Source organism: Bos mutus, chromosome 6 (genome assembly GCF_027580195.1).
Source record: "Bos mutus isolate GX-2022 chromosome 6, NWIPB_WYAK_1.1, whole genome shotgun sequence".
In the NCBI taxonomy this organism is placed as follows: domain Eukaryota; kingdom Metazoa; phylum Chordata; class Mammalia; order Artiodactyla; family Bovidae; genus Bos; species Bos mutus.
In genome coordinates, this window is record NC_091622.1 from 45,603,493 (window position 1) to 45,618,592 (window position 15,100).

The following is a 15,100-nucleotide window of genomic DNA, read 5'->3' on the forward strand; positions in this document are numbered from 1 at the left end:
TCTTTACCAGTGGACACCTCTGAATCTTTAGTATGTTTAAAGTGAATCTCCGGGGGAAGATACAGGGTGATACCAGTTATGGTCCACCTTAGGCTGCCATAGCAAACAGACTCTAAAATACAAGGGCCAAAATAGAAGTTAATCTCTCTTTCATTTATCAATACAGAGAGTGGCCCAAGGCTGGCTAAGTGGCTCTCGCATTTTCAATACATTGTTTCCAAGATAGCACCAGTGGTTACCATTTCTCAAGCAGTGGAAGTTGAAATAGAGAGTTTAAGGCCAGAGGCTTTCCCTTTAAGGAGACAACACGGAATTACACCATCTCTCATGCTTACATCCCACTGGTCTGAACATGGTCATCTGGACACAGATATGTGGAAAATTCTGAAAGAGATGGGAATACCAGACCACCTGACCTGCCTCTTGAGAAATTTGTATGCAGGTCAGGAAGCAACAGTTAGAACTGGACATGGAACAACAGACTGGTTCCAAATAGGAAAAGGAGTACGTCAAGGCTGTATATTGTCACCCTGATTATTTAACTTCTATGCAGAGTACATCATGAGAAACGCTGGGCTGGAAGAAGCACAAGCTGGAATCAAGATTGCCGGGAGAAATATAAATAACCTCAGATATGCAGATGACACCACCCTTATGGCAGAAAGTGAAGAGGAACTTAAAAGCCTTTTGTTGAAGGGGAAAGAGGAGAGTGAAAAAGTTGGCTTAAAACTCAACATTCAGAAAACGAAGATCATGGCATCCGGTCCCATCACTTCATGGGAAATAGATGGGGAAACAGTGGAAACAGTGTCAGACTTTATTTTGGGAGGCTCCAAAATCACTGCAGATGGTGACTGCAGCCATGAAATTAAAAGACGCTTACTCCTTGGAAGGAAAGTTACGACCAACCTAGATAGCATATTCAAACGCAGAGACATTACTTTGCCAACAAAGGTCCGTCTAGTCAAGGCTATGGTTTTTCCAGTGGTCATGTATGGATGTGAGAGTTGGACGGTGAAGAAAGCTGAGCGCCAAAGAATTGATGCTTTTGAACTGTGGTGTTGGAGAAGACTCTTGAGAGTCCCGTGGACTGCAAGGAGACCCAACCAGTCCATTCTGAAGGAGATCAGCCCTGGGATTTCTTTGGAAGGAATGATGCTAAGGCTGAAACTCCAGTACTTTGGCCACCTCATGCGAAGAGTTGACTCATTGGAAAAGACCCTGATGTTGGGAGGGATTGGGGGCAGGAGGAGAAGAGGATGACAGAGGATGAGATGGCTGGATGGCATCACTGACTCGATGGACATGAGTCTGAGTGAACTCTAGGAGTTAGTGATGGACAGGGAGGCCTGGTGTGCTGTGATTCATGGCGTCGCAAAGAGTTGGACATGACTGAGCGACTGAATTGAACTGAACTGAAGAAATGCACTCCCTGGTTAGGTACCCAAGTGTTCGGCCAAAACTCAGAGCGTTTTATATCACCAAAATGCAGAAAGAGAATAAACACCAAAGGGAAAATGAGCAGTTTCTTATTGTCCCCAACTTTATTTACTTACAAAACTCATCTTTTTAATGCAGTGTTCTTCGAAACTGGTACTTGGTTAAATACTTCCTCTGTCAGGATAGGGCAGTTAATGATGCAGTGACAAACAACCTCCCACCTCGTTTTGAGTTGTCTTGACTTTCAAACAACATCGGTTTAGTTCTCACCGTACTGTGTGTTGCTGAATGAAGGAGCTGTCATCTAGAACAGCCCTCATTTCCAGGGTAGAAGGGAAAGGAGTGTGGATTAATCATGTACTACCGCATCTAAAGGCAAGGAAATCAAAGTGGTTTTTCACAGTCTTCCGCACATGCATCTCCTTCAAGCCACGCTTTGCTCCCAGAATGGGGATGGCTTAGACAGATCCACTTGTTCCCCTGCAGTGCCTCGAGTCTGCAGAGGAGAAAGGGGCTTCCTTCTGTCTCCCTGGCACTGATCTTCCAGCTTGTTGTGCCGGTTGGAGTACCGAGAACAAGCTCTGGATGATTGTGGTAATTGACTCCTCTCTCTGTATCTACTCTCCCAAGAAGCAGAGACTATTTTTCCAGCCCTTGAATCTGGCCTGGGCTTGTGACTTGCTTTGACCGATGGAATGAAGCTGAGGTCACTCCAGGTCAGCCCGTTTCAGCCACTCCAGTAGTTGACTGCAGATATATGGCTGAACCCAGTTAAGCCAAGTCCGGATTGATGACCCACAGCTAGATAAATGGTGACTGTTCTACAACACTAAGTTTCAGGTGGCATGGTACATACAAAAGCTAACATGCATAGTGATGGAAGCTGAAAAGGAGTTGACTAAAAGGTTGTATTCTCTGAAAAACCAAGGCACTCTGAGGTTTATAGGCTATGCCCAGAATGATACTGTAGACCTGGGCTGGCACTGAACACTGTACCTGCTGCTGTGGACATCAGCACTGAGACTACGTCGTGACCGACGACCCTGGACCCTGGTGGCAGCCACTGGGGCCACTTAGGAAAGTGGGTGGGACTTTCCTGGCAGTCCAGTGGTTCAGACTCTGCACTTCTAATGGAGGTGTCATGAGTTCAATCTCTGCTTGGGAAACTAAGACACCACATGCTGTATGGCACAGTCAAAAAAAAGGGGGATAAAGTTCTTATTGTTGACATATGTCCCCAGAATTAGCTCACATACAGGCAAGATGGGGCTTCCCTCATAGCTCACTTGGTAAAGAATATGCCTGCAAAGCAGGAGACCCCAGTTTGGTTCCTGGGTTGGGAAGACACCCTGGAGAAGGGATAGGCTACCCACTCCAGTATTCTTGGGCTTCCTTTGTGGCTAAGCTGGTAAAGAATCTGCCTGCAATTCAGGATACCTGGGTTCTATCCCTGGGTTGGGAAGATCCCCTGGAGAAGGAAAAGGCTACCCACTCCAGTATTTTGGCCTGGAGAATTCCATGGACTATGCAGTCCATGAGGTCACAAAGAGTTGGAGACGACTGAGAGACTTTCACTTCACTTCACAGGCAAGATATTCTACAAAATAAATATTAATAACACATGAAGGATAGGGCAGTGAACCAACAAAGCGGGAGACCTGGAGCTAGGGTCCAGGAAGCCCCCATGGTGTTGGTGTTGGTGGTTTGGTCACTCAGTCTTGTCCGCTGTTTGCAACCCTGTGGACTGTAGCCCACCAGGCTCCTCTGTCCATGGGATTCTCCAGGCAAGAATACTGGAGTGGGTTGCCATTTCCTTCTCCAAGGGATCTTCCCCACCCAAGGCTCTCCTGCATTGCAGGTGGATTCTTTACCAACTGAGTCACCAGGGAAACCTATGGTATTGCTAGACATTAACCCTTCAGTAGCTGAAACAGAGAAGTTTACCACAGGAATCCTGGGGCAGGAGCCAGGGCACTTGGGCAACACCGCTGCAGAGCATTTCAAAGTTTTAACAACTGGTAATACCACACCAGTGCATACCATGGTCCCCTGCTAACTCAGTCTCTGGCAAGGAGACTAAAATTGCATGCTTGGCTTAGATTAATCAAGATCCACCCCCCATCTTGATGAACTGGGATTACGGTCACACAGCCACTCAGTAGGTGAACAAAAGGATAAAATCAGGGCTTCATCAATAACGAAGGAGGTGATAAGGGAAGATAAATTGGCAAAAATGATCATTAGAATCTGCGACACACCACAACTCCTAATGGATAAGATGGAGTGAGATATGCAGGACAGGGCAGCTCAAGGCCCTAGGGGTTGATCATCAGTGTACCCTGGAACACAGCAAGGGCCACAGAGGCCCAGGGTAGCTGCCGTCCCAGTATACCTGTATTGGGGGTTTGCCAGGATGTGGGACTTTCCATGCTAAAGCTGACAAAGCCTGGGACAAGTTGGTCCCACTTGGTCACCTTGGTCGCAAGGTCAACTGGTCCATGGCCTGCATGATGTTACTTAAGAGGAGTTAGAAAGGGCCAGAGAATGTTCTTCACCAAGATCACTCTGTTCATTCATTCATTCCTTTTCTTCAGTAAGTCACAAGTTCAATGTCAATCATGTTTTACAATTCTGTGCTATTTTCCTTACAATTCTATGGTTAAGGCTCTGTCTAGGACTAGGGGAATCCATTTCACCCAACAATTTCAATTCAACAGAAATCACTGAGGTCAGGAATATCAAGCCAACTCTGAAACATGAAAGAAAATCGAATTAACCTAAAGCAGCTGTAACATCATTTCTCTCCCCTATCCCATTGGCAATTTGTTTTGCAGCTTATATTTATATATAAAAACCATGCCTCAGATTTCAGGATAAACCCAGGAAAAACAAGAACTAGGAAAGATTATTTCTTGTTTCCCTTTACAGATTCCTCTTCAACCAGAGAACTTCCGAACCCTCCACCCCATAAAAAGAAGAAAAAGAAAAAAGCCTGTGTCTGCATTTTTCCCCTTAGACAGAATGTTGACTTTCTTCTCTTCATTTTGACACTTTCACTTCCTTTGTTGCAAGGTGAAGTGGGCACCAGAGTCAGGGTGCCCGGGACTCTCTCTGCAGCCTTTCACATCACTTGAGCCTCCAAGAAGAATCTGTGTTAAGAGTTTCTCTTCAACATGATCGGACTGCTCTATCCAGCGTTGTCGAGGTAAGTGAATCCTCTCGTGAATTCTCGATGTCACATTGGCCATGAAAATATTTACTATGCTTTAGCTTGTGATTTATGGATCCATAAATTGCTTTTTGCCACTGCCACTTCAAGACATGGTGAACTAACCCTCTCCTCTGCCACTTCAGTCACCACCAGGAGTTTTCTTGTCACCTCCTCTCTGATGCAGCCTGAGATTACTTAGCAGAGGCTGAGGCTAGCTTCAAAGGATGAGGTTTCTATGCTCTCCCTGCCTTTGAGCAAGCAGCTCTGCTTCATAGGCCCTGCCCCCTCTTCTTATGCTTTTCTAGCTCCATACTTACTTTCCCTTACCCTAGCAGAGAAACACAAGTTTTCTGGAATCAAAGACCTATTCTTTCTAGGTGGTTTAAATTTCAGAAGCTTCCTTTTTAATAAGGTCCTCCAGAAATACATCTGTTGGTAGCTGATGCTAACCGAGTTCCTGGTTTATTTGAAAGTGGGCAGCTTTCTCTCAGTACAGTGTTGGGTTCTGCTGGAGATACAGAAGGGCCTGCAATTTACTTGCTATCCTCAAACTTATAATCTAGTTGAGACAACTGAGTGACTACTGTATACTGGGTGAAGGGTTTCTGAGCTCTGGGCCCCAGGGCAGGGATTGGGGATTGAGTTATGACAAAAGGGTCACAAATCCACAGATAGCACAAGCATTACCTGCACATTTCCATCCTCTTCTTATCCAAGTCTTTATGTGACGAATATCTGCTGAGTGTTCATATGCATGCCTGGTGGAATAATGTCTTAAGATATGTCTGTGTATTTTTCAAAAGCATTTGGATGCAGTTATAATGGATTAAATATAAATCCATTTAAAGCGTTTTCTGGGTTTGTAATGTCCTGCTGTCACTGAGTATTTTCTCAGTCAATGGATGCCAGAAATTCATTATCATTGTGGAACTACATGGAAAGAGTTAACATTTTAAAAGGTTTCCTTGATACCAGGAAACGTGGGGACTTTAAAGGAAAGCTAACACAGGTGCCTAACAATACCAGGTGTGGGGCTTGTACGAGAGTAGCTCAGAGACCTTGGCAGAAAACCTTGGAAAAGCCAGGAGGTATGGGGAGAGGCACAGAAGGCGTCAATCTTGTGTTTGAATAACCCCTACATATCAGTCTATGATCAGGAAAGGACAGTTCTCTAAATAATGCATACAAAGTCTTTCTTTTAAAATGATTTAGTGACATATTAAATTATTGTATATAATTATTATATACAACATATAACCAATAAATCCAGAACACTCAAATCTTCACTTCCCTGAACAATCCATCTAGCTCCATTTCTATAGATTAAGTTTTCAAAAGCAAAATATACTATAATTCTCCATGCCCATGGTTCTTTATACTCTCCCAAGTGCTTTCCCTACACACTGATTGAACATCACCAAATATATGAAGTGTGAATAAGACAGGAATCATTACATACTACAGCTGACATACAGCACTGTATGAGTTTACAGTGTACAGCACAATGACTTGACTTACATATCATAAAATGATGACCACAGTGTAGTGAACATCCATCATGTCATTTAGATGCAATGTTAAAGAAATAGAAAAAAATGTTTTTTCCTTGTGATGAGAACGGTTAACAACTTTGATATATCACATACAGTCGTGTAAATTACATTTATCATATTGTCCATGATATCCCTAGTGCTTATTCATTTATCTTATAACTGGAAGTTTGTACCTCTTAATTGCCTTCAGTCCATCCCCTTCCCCAACCACAAATGTGATCTCTTTTTCTATGAGTTTGTTTTTGAAATATAACTCACCGACAGCATTATGCTAGTTCCTGTTATATAACATAGTAATTCAATACTTTTAAACATTTCAAAATGATCACCATAATAAACCTAGTTACCATCTGTCACCATACAGGATATTACATAATGATTGAGTCTATTCCTCACACTGTACACAGTATCCCCTTTTCATAAAAGAAGTTGGAGTGTTTAGGAATAGGCAATGAATTATGCAGATATAAAATGGACAAGGATTAGGTAAAATTGACAGGAAAACAGATTACAAATAAACTTAAAATGATCTTGGGACATATAAACCGGAAACAGGCGGGGAAAGAAGAAGCAAGCTCAAGTCTTGTTCTTCTACTGGTCATCATCCAAGTTCTAACTAAGAAGGCCATGCTCACTTTAAATGCCGATCTCTTAAAAAGAGATATTTTAAGAGAATGCAGGAAAAAAAGTAATAAAAATATTGTTTGAAATAAATAAGAGAAAATCTAGAAAAGAAAGACCAAGAAGCAGACTGCTATATTACAGGAGAAATTAAGGGCAGCTGACAAATTCCAGTTGGCTGAACGGGATTCAAACAATTGGTCATTGCCCTTAACTGTACTTTCATGGAACCATAATTCATGTAGCCTAAAAAAAATTCTGAAAATTAAACTTTATTAGGTCTCCTTTTCAGTTCAATTCAGTCACTCAGCCATGTCCAACTCTTTGCGACCCCACGAATCGCAGCACGCCAGGCCTCCCTGTCCATCACCAACTCCCGGAGTTCACTCAAACTCACGTCCATCGAGTTGGTAATGCCATCCAGCCATCTCATCCTCCGTCGTCCCCTTCTCCTCCTGCCCCCAATCCCTCCCAGCATCAGAGTCTTTTCCAATGAGTCAACTCTTCGCATGAGGTGGCCAAAGTACTGTAGTTTCAGCTTTAGCATCATTCCTTCCAAAGAACACCCAGGACTGATCTCCTTTAGAAAGGACTGGTTGGATCTCCTTGCGGTCCAAGGGACTCTGAAGAGGTGATGCATATTTAAGTGAAAGGAGGCACTGTCAAAAGACTGGGCTTGGATTTGAATTTTGCTTTCAGCGCACATTAGCAAGCTTGATTTCTCTTAACTTCAATTGTTTCATCTCTCAACTGAGTGTGATAATACTTCTATGGCATAGTTGTCTCCAGGATTTGAGATGGAAGCAGAGCACCTGGGCTTCCCAGGTGGCACCAGTGGTAAAGAACCTGCCTGCCAACGCAGGAGGCATAAGTAACACGGGTTCAATCCCTGAGTCGGGAAGATCCCCTGGAGGAGGGCATGGCAACACACTCCAGTGTTCTTGCCTGGAGAATCCCCATGGACAGAGGAGCCTGGTGAGCTACAGTCCTCGGGGTCGCAAAGAGTCAGACACAAATGAAGCAAAAGAGCATGCATGCACGCACATAGTAGGGTACCCAGGACACAGCATAAACTCAAGCGAGGGGAGCTAGCTGGTAGTGCTGGTGTAAATTAACGTGAGTTCTCATTGCCTGAGCACTAGACTCTGAGTAAAGACCTGGGTTTGGATCCTGACTCTTTCACTTAGTAACTGTAAGATGAAATATTATTCAGGGAATTTGTATTTATTTACCCTGAAACTCTTCACTTATAAAAATGACTACAATTTCTCTTCTTACTTTTAGTTTGAGGTTCAAATGAAATTACATATGTGAAATAGCTTTTAAATGTGTGTTAGTTACTCAGTTGTGTACACTCTTTGCGACCCCATGGTCTGTCCATGGAATTCTGTAGGCAAGAATACTAGAGTGGGTTGCCATTCCCTTCTCCAGGGGATCTTCCCAACCCAAGGATCAAACCCAGGTCTCCTGCTTTGCAGAGGCAGATTCTTTGCTGTCTGAGCTACAAGGGAAACCCAGCTTTTAAATATAAATGTCATATAAAAATAGAATCCCATTGCTATTAAGTCTTTGAAAACTAATCATCTAGGTTAGAACAAATATGTCAGTATATGTATAACAAAGGTATCACCATAATAGGAACAGGGTAGAATTCTCCCTATATTTTTAGAAGTCCTAATAACAATGACAACCAAAAAAAAATTACGATCAAATTACAAGAACTGTTTAGTTAGCATAAGGGGAAATTGCTTAATTTTAAGGATGAGGAAACATTTGAACAGGCTTACATGGGTCACAACAGACTGTCCACCCCAAAGGCAGGATTACCAAGGATGATCAGCCCTCTGTCCTGGGTAGTTTATCAAAGAATCAAAGAGTCTGAAAGCTCAGAAGGGACCAGAGAGAGTTCAGCTCATCCCACTTGCTTGACTGAAGAGGAAACTGAGACCCAGAGAAGGGAAGGTACTCAGTCACCAGGACCCCAGTGAGGGGCCGTGGGGTGAGCCTGCCACCTGCTTCTGCCTTGGGCTTCTGCTCGGTGTTCTCCAGGACTACACTGTGGCTTCTGTTCAGATGCCTGCCCCACTGGCATTAAAATCTCCGCATCTGGTAAATGGGAAGGACCATGGAGTAAATTTCAAGCTGTCTGCTGAGCTAGAGGAGAAAATCGCCCTAGGATGTTTCTGCATCGGGAAGTGAAGGGCTGGAAATCCATATCTGAAGGTCCCCCCTCCTTCTGTGTTTATGATATCATCCAGGAAACATTCAAACAACATACATGGAACGAAATGTCTTGCCAGGTGGTAGCGTGTGACATATACAGACAGCCCCTGACTCACAAAGAAAGACTACAGAGATCCCATACATACAAACAGCTGCTGCCATCCGCCCGGCCCCCACCACCTTGCAGCTGTCACTGGCTGTGTAAAAAAATTAAAAAAGAAAGAAAGGGGCTAGAGAAAAAACTTGGACCACTTGCAGATTTGGCACATTCAGAGGCAGAGGACGGGAAGAAGTTGTGGAAACAGGAACCGTGTAATGGAATGGACTCTCAGGATACATTTTCAGCCATGGATGACCTGACAGCAGCCCCTCTCCCTTTGCCCTGAAAAATCTCCTCCCGGGAAGGTCTTCTCCCATCCATGCTGCCAGAAATGTTATCAATGTAGCATGTTGTCGTAAAACCTTTTTGGAAGAAAGGAAGGCAGAGAATAAATAATAATTAATTTACCGCTAGAAATCTCTTTCAAGAGTCACTGTCCTTTATAACAGTTAATAATCAAGTATCTACCTCACGGGATTGTTGGGAAGATAAAGTCAATCAATGAACTAAAAGTCCTTAGCACTGTGCCTGATAAGTGATATAACACTAAATGGTTTTAAAGGATTATTAGTAGCTCTCTTCCATTACCTTATGTAAAATAGATAGCCAATGGGAATTTGCTGTATGACTCAGAGAACTCAAACCGGTGCTCTGTAACAACCTAGAGGAAGTGAGATGGGGTGGGAGGTGAGAGGGAGGTTCAAGAGGGAGAGGAAATATGAATACCTATGGCTGATTCGTGTTGGTGTTTGGCAGAAACCAACACAACTCTGTAAAGCAATTATCCTTCAATTAAAAAATAAATTAATTTAAAATTTAAAACGACTATTATTAATAGCTTTCAGGAATTCCCTGGCAGACCAGTGGTTAGAACTCGGTACTTTCACTGTAGAAGGTGGGGGTTCAATCCCTAGTCTGGGAACTAAGATCCTGCAAGCCACATGGTGCAGACAAAAGAAAAAAATATAACTACAGTTATTCCCATTTTACAGATGCAACAACTGAGGTGTAGAGAACTTACTTTCCCTAGCCCATATAACTTTGAGGTAGAACCAGTATTCAAATCTGTCTCTAAATCCTATAATCTTAACTACTGTGCTATAAACAGCCATGTGCTTAGCACTGGTGGGTGGGGGTGAGGTGGCAGTGGAGGGATGTTAGAGCCCATCATTCATAGACTAGCAATAATTGAGGTAATTCTTGCTAATCTGTGAATTTCCTCTGGGACAACCACCATGCTCACTTGCATTCAGGAAACAGGAATTTTGACTGGTGAAGGGGGTCAAGCAGGTTATTTGGGGAAGAAAAGGGAAGACCTGGGCAAGGGACCCCAGCTGGATACTGAGTAGAAATCCTGGAGACAGAAATGACAGATAGATGGGAGAGATAGAAAAGCAGATTGGAGGGAGTCAAAGATGAACTCCAATCCGCGTGACACTCCATCTAGGTCTGACCTAGGAAAGCGGAGGAAGATTTCTATCTCCCTGTCTCCACCACCCCACCTTTCGCCCCACCCACGGCTCCAGGTAACTTAGTACTTTTGGTAGACGAGAGAAAGGTTAAATAAACTCTTGTGGGCTGGTTGGAAACATAACCCTTCCACTTCTGTTTGTAATGCATTTCTTTTGGGAAATGTATGCTGAGTTCCAAACAAATGACTTGCAATTTAATACAGTACGTGTACACTTTGGGTCTCCGAGGGCTGGGTGCTGTGCTGGGTGCTGAGAATACCAAAGGAAACACAAGGCCAGGTCCCTGGCTTTGAGCAGCCGGGAGCCCTGTCAGGGAGAGAACTGTGAGCTCCCAAGGGACAAGATGCTGAGTGTAACAGGAGAGGTGTGTTCAAAGTGCCTGGGAGCACAGAGCAAGGGAATGGTGAAACTGCTTTTAAATCAACTTTTAGAATCCAACCTCTGCAAGTTGGAAACTGCATGCAATGCATTAAAATTACGGGAAGGACACTCTTACCATTTCGTTCTGAATGAATTCTTTCAACAGAACTATTGCCTGCTGTTTTCCTGCCAAGTGGTGGTATCAATACCTGTTGGGTTTGTTTGTTTTCCTAAGAGGTTAGAGAGAAGGGTGATTTCACGGACCCTAAACTCAAACTGCTCTGATTTGAATCTGACTTCCATTTCCCAGGGCTATGCCTTGACCCTATTAGACTCAGTTTCCTTATCTGTAAAATGGGGCCAACAACAACAAAAAATACCCTAGTGTTCCTGGGAGGACTAAATATCTAGAAAGTCCATGTTTCAGAATAGAGTAAATGTTTCACTAAATCTGCCTATTGTTACCCAGATGATAGATAGGAACTTCTGACTTCAAATAACTTTATGAAGTTGTTCAAGAACTGTGTTCCTGAAAGAGTTTTAAATGATACACAGATGAGCATATTAAATTTTAATAGCATATGCTTATCGTCATATGATAGGGAGGAAATATATATAATATATCTAATGCTACATTTTAAAGATATTCTTTAACGTACTCACAGATATAGAGAACAGACTTGTGATTGCCATGAGCGGGAGGGAGAGGGGTAGACTGGAATTTGGGGAGGAATTTGGGGTTGGTTGGAGAAGGAAATGGCAACCCACTCCAATATCGTTGCCTGGAAAATCCCATGGACAGAGGAGCAAAGAGTCAGACATGACTGAGCAACTAACATACTTTGGGGTTGGTAGATGCAAACTATTACATTTAGAATAAATAAACATCAAGGTCCTACTGTGTAGCACAGGGAACTATATTCAATCTCCTGGGATAAACCATAATGGAAAAGAATATTTTTTAAAGAATGCATGTATGAGTCACTTTGCCATACAGCAGAGACTGGGACAACATTGTAAATCAACTGTACTTTGATAAAAAAAAATAAAAATTAAAAAAAATTTAAGATTGTTTTCCTTAGAATGAATAAAAATTTTAGAAAGTATATTAAGTGAAAGGAAAACTATTTAGAAAGTAATAGTCAAAATGGAGGGTTCAGGATGGGGAACACATGTATACCTGTGGCGGATTCATTTTGATATTTGGCAAAACTAATACAATTATGTAAAGTTTAAAAATAAAATAAAATTAAAAAAAAAAAAGAAAAGAAATGCAGAATATTACTTCTTCTCTTCCAAAATAAAAGTAACAAGATGACTGTGATACTTAAGTAGAGACTAGAAACAGAGGTTTCCCTTAAAATTTTTCTTTTCCTCCCACCCCCACCCCGACTGGGCATGGCTTGAATTAATTTAATTTTGTTAACTTTAAATAAAACATATTAAAACGTCTAAATTTTAAAAGGAGGGATGAGGGTGGGAACATGGCAGAAATGAGGGCCTCTCTTCCTATGTTTTCTCACTGTAATGAAATTCAACACTTTCATCTAGGACTCTGGGTGAAAACAGCATTTTCTAACGTCCCAACTAAAGAGAAAGCACATCTGAATAGTAGAAAGAATGCCTTCTGCATGCCCCCACTTTCTTGGCCCCGATTTCAATCCTGGTGGAAAAATTCCCTGAAGCCGACGACAGCTGAGTTCCTCACCCGGAATTCGATGATCAGAAAAGGAAAATGACACCCTGAGGTTCTGGGGGCCCTGGAGCAGCCTGTGATTCACACAAAGACCAGAGAGTGACCTGCCACCTGTCAATCTCCACCCCACGAGCCAAGGGAGCTGAAGTCAGAGGGGATTCAAGTTTGGAGGCGGGGCGGTGAGGGGGCTTGGGGAGGAGCCATAGAAAGAAGCAGAAGGACAGTCAGTGTCAGCTTGTACCCCGGATTTCCCCAGAATCTCAGTAGGCCTCTGGGGCACCCAGTCCCCTTTACCCCTTCTTTGTAAAAATCACCTCCAGGAAAGTCCCTCTGTCTAACACAGCAGTTGGCCTTTGAAGCCTATGAATGGTCATGGCTAGCTGGGGTTTCCCTGGGGTCAGCGTCTCCGTCTGGGTGCCTCATGATGCCATGTGTCACCTCCATTGACAGCCTTGCAGAGGACAGGTGGAGCATCTAAAGGCACACACAACCCAGGGACACTATTTGCTAGAGGCTTAGCTCATGAATTTGAGCAAACTCCAGGAGATGGTGAAGGACAGGGAAGCCTGGCGTGCTGCAGTCCACAGGGCTGCAAAGAGTCAGACACAACTGAACAACTAAATGACAGCAAATAGTTCATACCAGCCTGCATGTCCTCTCTCCTCTCTTACTCCATCCGTGGAGATGTCCGCATCTAACTGATTATGGTCACCTTCTTTCCACCAACCTGGTCACAGTCTTTACATCTCCTACCATGGAAAAGGGAAGCATAATCACAGGGCCCTCCCTGGGAGAAAAAGGTACAGAGGAAAGAGTATTCACTGAGGCATGGGCAGGGGCTTTCAGATAAATCCCTCCATTTCAGCCACAAGAATAGGATTGTTAGGTAAAACGCAGAACACTCAGGTAAGCTGGAACATCAGATAAGAAACAAATGATTTTTTTAGTAATAAGAATATCCTGTGCAATATTTAGGATATATTAATACTAAAATACTATTTTCGTTCCTCTGACATTCCAATTTAACTGGATGTCTATATTTTTATTTGCTAAATTTAGCAACCTTACTCTAAAACAACCTCAGAGACTTCCTTGGTGGTCCAATGGTTAAGAGTCAGCCTGCCGATGTGGGGGACACAGGTTCAATCCCTGCTCCCAGAAGATCCCACATGCCTCAGAGCAACTACGCTACTACTGCAACTACTGAAGCCCATAGCCTAGAGCCTGTGCTCCGCAACAGGAGATGCTATGCTAAGTCACTTCAGTCGTGTCCACCTCTGTGTGACCCCATAGACGGCAGCCCACCAGGCCCCGCCGTCCCTGGGATTCTCCAGGCAAGAACACTGGAGTGGGTTGCCATTTCCTTCTCCAATGCATGAAAGTGAAAAGTGAAAGGGAAGTCGCTCAATGGTGTTGGACTCTTAGCGACCCCATGGACTGCAGCCTACCAGGCTCCTCATCCATGCGATTTTCCAGGCAAGAGTACTGGAGTGGGGTGCCACTGCCTTCTCCGCAACAAGAGAAGCCACAGCAGGAAGAAGCCCTCGTACCGCAACTAGAGAGTAGATCTAGTTGCACGACAACTAGTGAAGACCCAGCACAGCCAAAGATAAATCAATAAGTAAGTAAATAAAAAACTCATGAGGCTGGCATTATTATTCTTACTTTAAATGTGAGGAAAATAAGCCTTTGAGAGATTACGTAACTTGCCTGAAGCTACAGTACTTACAGGTGACAGAGGTGAGATTTCAACCCAGACTCATCAATTTCAAGAGTAGTACTGGTCCCACACCAAATAGGGATCCAAGCTTTTAATGAAAAGGACGTTTGGGATGTTAATGGAGGAAACTGAGGCTTCTCTAAGAATTTGGGGGAATTCTTGGATGCCTGGCTCAAGATGTAGACAATCACTCAATAAACAGTATGTTGATGTAATGAACTGAACTATCGCCATGCTTGGTAGCTGGAAGACTCCTAAAAACCTTTCCTAAAAATGCTCCTAAGACTTGTTCTCAGTCCCAGCTCAAGTCCTCCTTCAACACCACCCTTCAGCGCCTGAAGGGAGCACTTCACCCCATGTGTATAGGCAGTGGAAGATGAGGTCATGGGACACAGCTCCAAGAGAAGCTTTGAGTCGTGTTACATCCATTTAATACATGGAGGAAACCCACAGGACTGAAGAAACTGGCTGGCCCAAAGAATAAACCAGTCGTCTCTTGGCCGGACAACCTACAAAGCTCAGCGTGTGGAGTCCAGTCACCTTGCTTGAACCAGGCTGCCTCACCACAACTTGAAAACATCTGTCTTCACTTTCATTAACATTATTTTAGGGGAGCAGGGGCCATGGGGATAAGAAGAGGGAAGGGCTGTCCTGCTAGAACTCTTTTTAATCTGAAGATGAGATCCATCAGCAGATGCAAGGCT

General features: G+C 43.5%; 1 protein-coding gene across 1 annotated transcript in view; it reads left to right on the forward strand.

Moving 5' to 3' along the window:
• Positions 1–4,625: 4,625 nt before the first annotated feature.
• RBPJ (recombination signal binding protein for immunoglobulin kappa J region) overlaps positions 4,626–15,100 on the forward strand; it is a 241,823-nt gene continuing 231,348 nt past the window's right edge. Inside the window, exon 1 of the mRNA XM_070372236.1 lies at positions 4,626–4,645. The gene's annotated coding sequence lies outside the window, so the exon portion shown is untranslated. The remainder of the gene's footprint in view (positions 4,646–15,100) is intronic.